The sequence below is a fragment of the Lynx canadensis genome, chromosome B2 (genome assembly GCF_007474595.2).
Source record: "Lynx canadensis isolate LIC74 chromosome B2, mLynCan4.pri.v2, whole genome shotgun sequence".
Lineage (NCBI taxonomy): Eukaryota > Metazoa > Chordata > Mammalia > Carnivora > Felidae > Lynx > Lynx canadensis.
In genome coordinates, this window is record NC_044307.1 from 11753784 (window position 1) to 11766095 (window position 12312).

Consider the following 12312-nt stretch of genomic DNA (forward strand, 5'->3'; position numbering starts at 1 on the left):
GTTGTTGTTGTTCTTTGGAACTGAAAGCCCAAAGTAAAGGGGACACAGAGAAAGCGGACAACACACAAGGAAGAGAATGGGGGAGGGTAAGGTAGAGGGGGAATGGGGAAATGGACACTGGAAGGTGTCAAAAGAAGGAGGGAGCTACCAGTGCTGTTCAAGAGGGAATTGGCCCAGGGCGCCTGGGAGCTTCAGTGGGTTCAGCGTAGAACTTTGGCTCAGGTCATGATCTCATGATTCATGGGTTTGAGCCCCACGTCGGGCTCTGTGCTGACGGCTCAGAGCCTGGAGCCTGCTTCGGATTCTGTGTCTGCCTCTCTCTCTGTCCCTCCCCCTTGTGCTCTGTCTCTCTCTGTCTCAAAAATAAATAAAAGTTAAAAATAATTAAAAAAAAAGAAGAGGGAATTGGCCCATGACAGCCTATCTCTAAACTGTGTTCAAGACATAAAAAGCAACTCCCTGACTGAAAGGTAAACAATAGCAGGCCAATTCAAGGAAGCAATCAAAACTTGAAAAGGGCCTTTATTTGGGAATGTGTTTCTGCTTTGTTTGTTTTTCTCTCTTCTCTCCAGGGTTGATCCAAGATTGAAGCTATGCAGGGGGTTCAGGCAACAAAATCTCTGAGAGAATCCTCCTCTGTTTGGCCAGAAGACCTGGAAAGGAGGTCCTGCGGATGGAAAAATGTGATGCAAAGTCCAGCGGTCTGTGTGTGTGTGTGTGTGTGTGTGTGTGTGTGTGTGGCTAGTCACAGAACTGCACCCCAGAACAGCCAGCAGCAGCATAAGCCACTAAAAACTTCTCTGACATGGGGCGCCTGGGTGGCTCAGTGGGTTAAGTGTCCGACTTTGGCTCAGGTCATGATCTCGCAGTTCATGGGTTCAAGCCCCAGGTCAGGCTCTGTGCTGACAGCTCAGAGCCTGGACCTTCTTCAGATTCTGCGTCGTCTTCTCTATCTGCCCCTCCCCCACTCATGCTCTGTCTCTGTCTCTCAAAAATGAATAAATGTTAAAAAAAAAAAAATGAAAAAAAAAAAAGCTTCTCTGATGTCACTGCCAGAGGAGAATCCCAGAGAAGCCAGAGCTGGAAAGGGGGATCCCTTCATTCTGTGCATGAACGAGTACAAGCCCTAGTCTTGCCCCATAGTGTGCATGTGGGGGACAGATCCACAGGCTTTGAGACCTGTGCCGCAATAGAAGCCAGTGCTCAATTCCCAGACTAAGCCCTAAATAGTGCTTCCTGGGGGTCCAAAGCAGCACAGCAAAAGTTTTAAAAACTGCACTCATGTTGGGACCATTATAAGGGAGAACTGGGCTGGCTGCCTGGGAAAACAACAGCAGTAAAAATGAGCATTTCAAAAGGACTGAGAGTCTCACAACACAATCCTCAAAATGTCTAGAATTCAATCCAAACATGTGTGACATGCAAGGGACTGGGGAACTGTGATCAATTCTCAAGAGAAAAGACAATCCACAAAGGCCAACCCCAAAATGACGATGTTGGAATGACCAGATTTCTAGGAACGATGTCAACTATGCTCCAGGAGATAGAGGTAAACACTCTTTTTAGAAAAAAAAATTTTTTTAACATTTATTTATTACTGAGGGACAGAGAGACACTGAGTGTGAGCAGGGGAGGGGTAGAGAAAGAGGGAGACACAGAATCCGAAGCAGGCTCCAGGTTCCGAGCTGTCTGCACAGAGCCCGACGTGGGGCTCGAACCCACAAACTGCAAGATCATGACCTGAGCCGAAGTCGGTCACTCAACTGAGCCACCCAGGTGCCCCAAAGGTAAACACTCTTAAAATGAATGGAAAGACAAAAGTTCTCAAAGTTCTCAGAAGAGGCACAGAACTTATAAAAAAGAGGGGCGCCCGGTGGCTCAGTCAGTTAAGCATCTGACTTCAGCTCAGGTCATGATCTCATGGTTCGTGGGTTGGAGCCCCATGATGGACTCTGTGCTAACAGCTCAGAGCCTGGAGCTACTTGGGATTCTGTGCCTCCCTCTCTCTCCGCCCCTCCCCTACTCGCAGTCTGCCTCTCACTCGCAAAAATAAATGAACATTGAAAAAAAATTTTTTTAAAGAACCCATTAAAAAAACGAGTATTTTAGAGCTGAAAAATACAATAGCAAAAAATGACTGGGTGAGCCAAATAGCAGGATGGAGATTGCAAAAAGAGGTGACTGTGCACTTGTTGGTATATATATTATCCAATCTGAATGACGGAGAGAAAAAGAACTGAATGAAAAAATGAACACAGCTTAAGAGGCCTGTGAGATAGTATTAGGAGGTGTAATATTAGGGTCCTCAGCATCCCAGGAGAGGACAGAGTGATTGAGGTAGAAAATATACCTGAAGAAATGATGGCCAAAAATTTCCCAAACTTGATGAAAGCTTATGTTTACAGATCCAAACAGTGGTATCTATCTGGTTATTGTACACAGACATACACACACACACGATGACCCACAGTGAGTGCCTCCCAAGGGGAGATCCAGAAAGAAGAGCAAAGTGAAGATACAACTGTTTAAAAAGAAAGAAAACCTGGAACGCCTGGGTGGCTCAGTCAGTTAAGTGGCCAACTTCTGCTCAGGTCATGATCTCCTGATTCGTGGGTTTCAGCCCAGAGCCTGGAGTTTGCTTCGGATTCTGTGTCTCCCTCCCTCTCTGCCCTTCCCCTGTTCGGGCTCTGTCTCTGTCTCTCAAAAATAAATAGATGTTAAAAAAAACTTAAAAAAGAAATAAAACCTGATGGGCTATCATTCCCTTTTGAGAGGCGTCACAAGCATCAAGTTCTTTAGCCCTTAAATGTCTTCCCTAAATCTAGCAAAACCAGGAGTCACTAGAACTCTGTCAATCAACAAACTGGTTCCCTTCCCAGCACTAAAGTTGCAGAAAGGGTTTGTCATATGACTGACCCCTGATTTTTGGTCCAAAGCCAGAGGAAGGACAAGCTACAGAGGGATTTCCAAATTTTCACTTGTAAATATCCAGAATGCATTCTGTAAACCTCCCCTGCCCATTTTTAGATTGACACGTAAAAAATTTCACCAAGATGTGAATGGTTGTAAAGAACATCACCTTTAGCATTCTGTTCATATTGACCCATAAAGGGGCTCCTGGGTGGCTCAGTCAGCTCAGGTCACGATCTCCCACTTTGCAAGTTTTGGGCCCCGACTCGGACTCTGTGCTGACAGCTCAGAGCTTGGAGCCTGATTCAGATTCTGTGTCTCCCTCGCTCTCTGCCCCTCCCCCACTCATGCTCTGTCAATCTCTCAGAAATAAACATTAAAAAAATTTTTTTAAATATTGACCCATAAAAGTAAAACTATTTTTCACTCACTGAAATACATCCATGAAAGTCATCATCATTCATTTCCAATGAATACATGAGCAGGCTGCTTTTTGATGGTCACAAATTTTGCATAATTACACCCTCTCCTCCAACTCGTGTCTCCATTCCTCTGGCCCGTTAGAAATTTATCCTCATTTTCTTTATTTTACGCTTTAATGTCTTTTATTCATTATTCTATTATCCTTTTCTGCATCAAAAATATGTTTATAAACTTAAATTTAAACTCAATGGCAGGGCGCCTGGGTGGCTCAGTCGGTTAAGCGTCTGACTCTTGGTCATGATCTCACGGTTCATGAGATTGAGCCCCACGTCAGGCTCTGCGCTGACAGCACGGAGCCTGCTTGGGATTCTCTCTCTCCCACTCTCTCTGCCCCTCCCCAGATTGCTCTCTCTCTCTCTCACTCTCTCAATAAATAAATAAACATAAAAAAATTTAAAAAAATAAACTCAATGGCAAAAAAAATACTTTTCCGATTGTTACCATCACAACTGTGAATGCAACTTCTCAAAACAACACAAATATTACAAATGTTGACAAATTAGTCCTACATGTAAACAAAAGTAATTCTTACTGGAAAACCCTCTCTCTTGAGTACTTTCAGTTTTCAATTATTTTTAATGCGTATGTGGATGAGTATATTTATTACTAGTACGAGTCAAGGTTGAACATCAGTTTCTCAATTTTTGTTCTTATCAAAGTAAATGTTGGGAAACTATGTTCACATAAATGAGGAGATGGGAACGGATGACATTTTGTGACAGAAATGTCACTCCAGTGTTTGAACTCCAGAGTACAAAACATCACATGGTGAAGAAATATCAAAATTATGTGAATCATCGGTGTAAGGAAAACTGAGAAGACTGACTAGTGAGTTCCCTAACTACTCATCCAACTGGCTTGTGTCAGTCACTCACTGTCTTTGACTAGGGCCATTTTACAACTCTGCAGAGACAGCAGTTAACTTGCAGAAAACTGATCGGAAAGCAAGTAATTATCATCTGCAGGCATGTAAACAGATCGTACCCTGCGGAAGTCCAATGGACTTTCCTCTCCCTCTGTGGAAGAAGCCGATTTCACGTCAATTTAGCAAATTCACTTCAACCTTCTTATCAATGGTCTTTTTTGAACTAACTGTAGACCTTACCAGCTCTCTCATTTTTCATATGTTTAGAAATGTTTGTCTCTTCATTTGCACAAGAGTCCTGACTTCATCCCCTTCAAAATGTGTCCTTTAATATCAATTTACAAATTGATCAGATTGATGTGTGTGTGTGTGTGTGTGTGTGTGTGTGTGTGTGTTAACAGAGATTTAGAAAACATGTTGGCGATGTCTGGACACTGGAATCATTCATTTTCTTACCCCTAAACTTGATATTCTGAAATGTCCTCCTTTCCCGCCCTTCCTTATCTCATAGATTTTTACATCCTTGATCAACAGTTTAGTAAAAATGGGTGAGAAACAGCCCTTTTTGATAAGATGAACTAGGAAGATGGATTAGAGATGGTCTTATGTAAAAAGAGAGAAAGGTGCTTATGGAAAAGAAGGTAGGAGAGAGAGAGAATCTGCATCTCTAGGAAACACCTGCTCTCAAGAAGACAAGTCTTCGGAAAAAGGACACCCGGAAGAGGAAGATTTGGAAACCGACTTTCTCAAAACACCTGTGTGCATGTACCTGGGGGAAGTCTTCGAACACGGTTAATGTACACAGAGTGAAGACCGTTGGCCTAAAGTAAGAAGCACAAGAATGAGTTCCACCCCTAATTCCGTCCTACCTAGACTCATCTGCATCAGCAAACCTCTTTTTCAAAGTTTCCAGGGACTGAAGAACTTTCATTAGATAACTGTTCACCTTCCACTCAGAAGAGACGCTGAGGGAAGAGGCATCCCGGGAAGGGAGAGGCTGTTCGGAAGCAGGACGGAAAAAGGGGGCTGGCGGGCTGTCCGCAGATCGCGCCACGAGAGCACTGAGAAATGAAGAAGCAGAAATGGAAATGAAGGAGGAATCAAAACTGGAACTTTTAAGAATCCTGGCTAAATACGCGTGAACCTGCGTTGTGCCCCGAAAGTCTCCAGCCACAGCTTCCAACATGCTGGAAGATGACAGCCAGGAGAAGCTGTCTGGGTGGGGTCTACCGAATGCAAGGAACCAATTAGATGGGACTCTTCTATCAACCTACTTACTAGGGCAGACACGGGGGAGCCCTGCCACTGGACGGAGGGGAGCACCAGTCCCAGACAGTGTTCAGTAGAGGAAAAAAACGCCCTCCTATCTTCCCAACCCCTTACCGACACACGCTGGGCTTCTAAACTGAGAATACATAAAATGGACAGCCTCGCTTACATATCAGACCATAATCAGACTGAAATATGCATTCGCCCCTTGGAAGTCCAGTTCACCTGGTTCTGGAAGATTCAACTGGCTAGTTTTCTAGTGTGGTCCATTTTGACTGCCATTTTTTGCCATCGAGTATAATAATCAATTTATCTCGTAAAAATCTAGTGATTCTTGGGGAGCCTGAATGGCTGAGTTGGTTAAGTGTCCAACTTCGGCTCAGGTCATAACCTCACAGTTTGTGGGTTCAAGCCCCGCGTCGGGCTCTGTGCTGACAGCTCAGAGCCTGGAGCCTGCTTCAGATTCTGTGTTTCCCTCTCTCTCTGTCCCTCCCCTGCTCACACTTTGTCTCTCTCTCTCTCTTTTTCAAAAATAAATAAACATTTAAAAATTTTTTTTTAAAAATCCAGTGATTTTTCTCTGGATAAAACTAAATGGGAACAAAGAACTAATGACGACTATGACCTAAGAAGATCATTTGAAATCTATGTTCACAGCCTAGGTCACCTCCTGTTCATTGTACCTTCCTTCACTGATACCCCTCTTCGCAGCCCCAGCGATCTTCACTGTTCCAGGCATACAACAGTCATTCAACATAGAGGAAGGAAGAAATAATCAACGTATCCCAGAGTTTCTCTGGATTTCCATGTGGACTGATACAAAGTAATGATGGTTATTTTCTCATTATCCTGTGTACGTATCGTGTGTTAAGTATAGACGTGAGACAACCAATGTCACCTATGTACTATAAGGTTTATCTCTGGTGTCTCCAGCACCCAGCTTCTCCAGGGACCACCTCCCTCTTCAATACTGCCATGAAGACCACCTCACATCTATTTTCAGTGCCCACAACCTTCCTCTTCTTTTTTTTTTTTTTTGTCTCTCCCTATCAAAACTAGAATCAATTTTAGATCAGACTTTTATATTGTAGAATGGCCTTTAAATTCTAGAAGTTGGGGACTAACAGGAACTTCAAAGGTTACCTAATTCATCCTGTCATCAGATAGGTGTGACTTTTTAACTTGGTGCTTCTCTGCCTTCTCCGCTTGGCTAAGTAGTCAATGAGAAGCCAGGACCATTAGATGTCTAATTAATGAGACAGGTCAGGTGAATTCTTTTTCTTCTTCTTCTTATAAATCCATAATAAACAAAAGTTCTCCCTCTGGTTTTACAACCCTTGTTATGTCCCTTCCTGTAGAGGGCTGTATCCTGAAAAGGAAACAGTCCCATTACATAACTTCTCAGTCAAAGAAGGTATGTTTTCCCTAAGTGGGAAATGTTTTTCTACTTAAGAAAAACAAAACAATGTAAAATTCCTATGGATGTAAAAGCTCACGTAAAAAGACAAATATTGTATGATTTCACTTACATGAGGCATCGAGAATAGGCAAATTCATAGCGACAGAAAGTAGAACAGTGGAAGCCAGGGGCGGGGGAGGGAGGAATGGGGGGGTTATCGTCTGACGGGGACAGAGTTTCAGTCTGAGGTGATTAAAAGGTTCTGGAGACAGATGATGGTGCCGGTTGCACAACTTTGTGAATGTAATTAACGCTGCTGAGCTGTATACTTAAAAATGATTAAATGGTAAATTTTATGTTATGTGTATTTTACCATTAATTAAAAACAACAACAACAACAACAACTTAGAAAATCCCTTATAATGGCCTACTCTGACCTTACGGTGCTTCCTCTCTTCCTAAGTACAAGTAGAAACACCCAGGATGAAATTCAAAAGCTCACAGCCTGAGTCAGGGCAGGCCTAGAAAGTGCCCGAGGCTAACACCCCAGCTTGCCGACTGGTTTGTTGCTACCAGAAAAAACAAACTAAGTCATGTTAGAAATCCTGGACTGCCCAGCGGGACACACATACAAGGAAAATGCTAGTCAAGTTTAGAAACCACTCAGGTACCTTGCTGGAAGCCACGTCCCTTTGGCTTAATGAGGTTGTCCTCTGTCAGGTCCTAAACCCAGGTGATAAAAGAGAATGAAGATGCTCGTAAGTGGTGGGGAAATTCAGCTGTCCAGTTTTAGTTCGTGCTTTTGCACACTTCTTGGGACAAGAGATAACAGATATTGCCATCAGAATCTAAATGGAATGAGAAGACAGGACCTCAGTTCTATTCACTTGGTTGGAGGCAATGAAGAAGCTAGGGATGTACAAGTCAGAAGAGCCAACTTTTTCTTTTATCTTCTTGTCATTAAAACATACGGGGCGCCTGGGTGGCGCAGTCGGTTAAGCGTCCGACTTCAGCCAGGTCACGATCTCGCGGTCCGTGAGTTCGAGCCCCGCGTCAGGCTCTGGGCTGATGGCTCAGAGCCTGGAGCCTGTTTCAGATTCTGTGTCTCCCTCTCTCTCTGCCCCTCCTCCGTTCATGCTCTGTCTCTCTCTGTCCCAAAAATAATAAAATAAAACGTTGAAAAAATTATTAAAACATACGATACAGTCACACCACAGAAGAAGAAAACTCTGGCATACGTGTTCCAAGACACTCGCAAGAAAGTCTTCAAAGGAGCACACTTCATAACAGCAAAACGTGGGGGCCAACCCAAATGCCCACCAGGAAGAAAATGGATGACCACACTGTGGCTTGTTTGCTAAGAAGCACTATGTAGCTGCTGCAACAATAGAGATAATTCTTAAAAATTTAATGTTGAGGGTTTTTTTTTTTAAGTGAGAAGGTTATATATACTTTTCAAAAGAGTTCCAAATTTTTTTTTAAAGTTTATTTATTTTTGGAAGAGAGCATGCACGACAGGTGCATGAGCAGGGGAGGGGCAGAGAGCTAAGGAGAGACAGAGAGAGAGAGAGAGACAGAGAGGGAGAGGGAGAGAGAGAGAGAGAGAGAGAGAGAGAGAGAGAGAAAGAGAGAATCCCAAGCAGCCCCACGTGGGGCTCGATCCCACCAACCATAAGCTCATGACCTGAGAGTCAGATGCTTAACCGACTGAGCTACCCAGGTGCCCCTGCACCCTTTTTATAGATCAAAAAACAAGCAAACCTAAAAAACACACGGTTTAGGACTACATACCTATGTCATAACATAATGAAAATTCACGTTCGGGAAGGACACGGAATGGCACAGAAGAGCACAAAGATGCAACAGTACAGGTAACGACACAGTGGGTTTTTTTTTTCTAGTTTCTGTTTATTCTCTTTAATGGCTTTACTGAGGTCTAACACATATGAGACAATTCACCCAATGGAAGTGTACGATTCAATGATATGTGCAATCATCAACACAGTCAATTTTAGAACATTTTCATCAGCTCAAAGAAAAACCCTACAGCCTTTAACAATCATCTCCTTACCCTTCTTCCCCAGCTCTAATCTATTTCCTGTCTCTATAGATTCCCCTATTCTGGACATTTTCATAGGACCAGAGTCAAACAATATGTGGTCTTTTGTGACTTGCTTCTTTAGCTCAGAATAATGTTTTCAAGGCTTCTACATGTTTTAGCATAGATCAGTACCTCATTTCTTTTTATGGCCAAATACTACCCCATTATGTGGATATACCACATTTTATTTATCCATTCATCAGTCGATGGACATTTGGGTTATTTCCATGATACTCCATCACCAATGAGTAAGAGTTTCAGTTCCTCCACATCCTTAATCATCTGATCTTTTTATTCTAGCCATCCTAGTGGATATGAAATGGTATTTCAGTGTGATTTTGATTTGCACTTCTCTGATGAATAATGATGTTGAGTATCTTTCCATTACTTATTGGCCATCTACACATCTTCTTTGGAGAAATGTCTATTCAGACCCTTTGACAATTTTTATATTGAGTTATTTATCTTTTTTATTATTGAGTTGGGAGAGCTCTTTATATATTTTGGACACGAGTCCCTTATCAGATACATAATTTTAAGACATCTTCTCCCACTCTCTGGGTTCTCTTTTTACAATTATCTGGTTCTTAAGCCGTAGTTTTTAGTGCTGTGATGGGGTCACAGGTGGCCATTTGAACATAATGGCTATAGTGTACGCATACTTAGCATATTATTTTTATGTGTAAAATATTACATAATTAACAAATTAAAAACAGCACTTCATGTATAAAGATGTCTGTTAGGAAATATTCAAGGCAAAACAAAACACTATAATGCCCAAATAAGTTAATGCTATTCCTGAAGGTATTTAACAACTTGTGGGCATGACTTAGGCACTCGGACAATCTGGCTCACTAATCCTTGCAAAGGCTCTTCTCCAAACTATCACATGGCAGGTGGATGTAGCAAATTCCTGCCAACAGGACAAGCCTGCCCTACCCCCTCCTGATTCTGTGTCTCCCCCTCCTCTTCCAAGCTAAGAATTATTTTTCCATTTTTAAATACCTGAAAAAAACAAGACTATTTCATGACTGGTGAAAATTATGAACTTCAGGTTTCGGTATCCATAAATAAAGTGAAACACAGCCTCACCATCCTTTATGTATTGTCTATAGTTGCTTTTAAGCTGCAACAGCAGAGTTGAGTAGCTGCTAAAGAGACCACATGGCCAGCAAAACCTACATATTTACTATCTAGCCCTTGGTTCAAACATTTTGCCAAACCTTACACCAGATCAACAAATTAAGTTATTTCTCATTGAACACAGGGAGCACCAATACCCTACTTCCTACCAGCTGTGGCCACGTCAATAGTCACCTTCCTGATTTCTCAATTTCTTTCTCTCTTTAATAAATATGACACCTTGATTCTAATTTTATTAAGGACTTCTAGATATGGGAATGCATGGAACAGTCTTTCCTTGCAAAATACGCTCTATCTTCAAGAAATCATGATCCAGCCACTCAAGCTATTCAGTTAATTACTTTTACAAACTTTTATTGCTTGCTCATTATATATGCTGTAAGTGAAATACAGTTTTGGGGCTGAAAGAAATATCAAAACTCCCACCCTTGCCCTCAAGAGGCTTACAGTCTAATTAGACTCTAGTAACTACCACAACAATTTCCCCAAAGATCACTCCACTCTTGTAATCTTACATTAAGTGAGCTTAGATTATTTTACCAAGAATTCTCAGGCATGCTCCCGAAATTAAAAGAAATCTATATAAGCAGTAAGGAAATAGTACCTGCAAACAATTCTGGTAAACTATAGTGCCCGAGGCCCATAGACTTCTGCACTCCCAAAACTACAGAACCAAAGGTTCTTAATTTTTTTTTTTTTTTTTTTTTTCTAAATGTTCAATCTCCCGCTTTGGCCCTTTGGACCCAATTCTAGTTCCACATCCCAAATGCAGTCACCCCTATTTCCTCATTTTAAAGAACGCATCAATTCAAATGCTGCTGAAACTTGCAGCCTATTGTGATGCCCGACACCACTCTCATGAGAATAAAGGAAAGGCCATCTGCAGACGCAATTATTAGCAGCCCGAAAAGTGATGCTAACGCAGCTACTCGCACCGACTAGTCCTCTACCCAAAAGCAGTCGGGGACGCAGCTGTGTGAGATGCCCTGTTCCATAGAGCTCTCCCTCAATGCCTCAGTTGCCTCTGCATTTTTTAAAAGTGACTCATTGCCTCAAGTCAGGTTCTGCGGGGAAGCCAGGTCTGTTTCTTTCCAGCACTTTCCAATGGAGGGGCCGCGGTCGGATCCAGCCCAATCACAGCCCCCTCCCGCCCCCCGTCTCCGCACGCACCGCCGAGGGGCCCGCAGCCTAGCGGGCCAGAACCCCCCGAAGTTAAGACGGGCCCGGGGCGGCAGCGCAGGAAGGCTAGGCCCCGGCCGGCTCCCGCGCGCACCCCGCCCTCCCGCGTCCGCCCGGGGCGCCCGCGGCGCGGACGGGATGGGGGCAGGGCGCCGCGGCTCGGCCCCAGATGGGGCGCCCTGCCCCCGCCCCGCCCGCGTCCCCGCCCCGGGCCCCGGCCCCCCGGCCCCGCAGGCGCCCGCGCCGCCTTTCTCACTCGCGCGCCGCCGCCGCCGCGTCCCGGCACCCTCCCCGCCCCACCCCACCCGCTCGGCGCGCAACTTCCGCGGGGGCGCCCCCCGCACCTGCCCCGGCCCCTCCCCGCCCGCGCCCGCCCGCCCGCCGCTCCCGGTTACCTGCTGGGAGCCCCGAGGTCGGGTCCCCGGCGGCGCAAATCCGAGTCCGGCCACTCGCACCCTCCTCCCGCGCCCTCCTCCCCCCCCGAAGCGGAGCCGGTGTCAGTCACGCTGCTCCCGGGGAGAGTCGCCGGCGGCTTCCGGGAGCTCCAAATACAGCCGAGCCGAGGGGGAGAGAGAGGGAGGGAGGGCAGAGCCCCGCGGGTGGGGAGTGGAAATAAAGGGGAGCAGAGCGGAGAGGGGGCTGGAGGAAGGGAGGGGCAGATGGGCCGTGGGAGACGGGAGAGGGACGTGGGGAGGGCAGGGGAAGGGAGAGAGAGCCTGCCAGGCGCCCGGCTTTGAAAGCAATGAATTCACCGCATCAGGCAGCCGTGCAAAGAAGTCTGGAAAGATCCGGGAGACTCCTGGCCCAAAGAGCCACGGATAGGTTTGCTCTTCAAAGACTTTGCGGAGAAATGACGGGGCCTTAGGAGGCAAGAGACAGGCCTGCCTGTCCCCCCGACCCCAATATATGAATAAGGGTCCTGGTAGGAGAGGGACATCTAACGCATTAGCTGGGCATCAAGTT

At 45.0% G+C, this 12312-nt stretch overlaps 1 protein-coding gene across 2 annotated transcripts in view; it reads right to left on the minus strand.

The window, feature by feature from the left end:
* CAP2 (cyclase associated actin cytoskeleton regulatory protein 2) overlaps positions 1 to 11962 on the minus strand; it is a 152485-nt gene extending 140523 nt beyond the window's left edge. Inside the window, exon 1 of one of the 2 annotated variants that reach the window (XM_030314790.1) lies at positions 11745 to 11962. The gene's annotated coding sequence lies outside the window, so the exon portion shown is untranslated. The remainder of the gene's footprint in view (positions 1 to 11744) is intronic. The other variant, XM_030314789.1, reaches the window with a different exon arrangement.
* Positions 11963 to 12312: the final 350 nt, after the last annotated feature.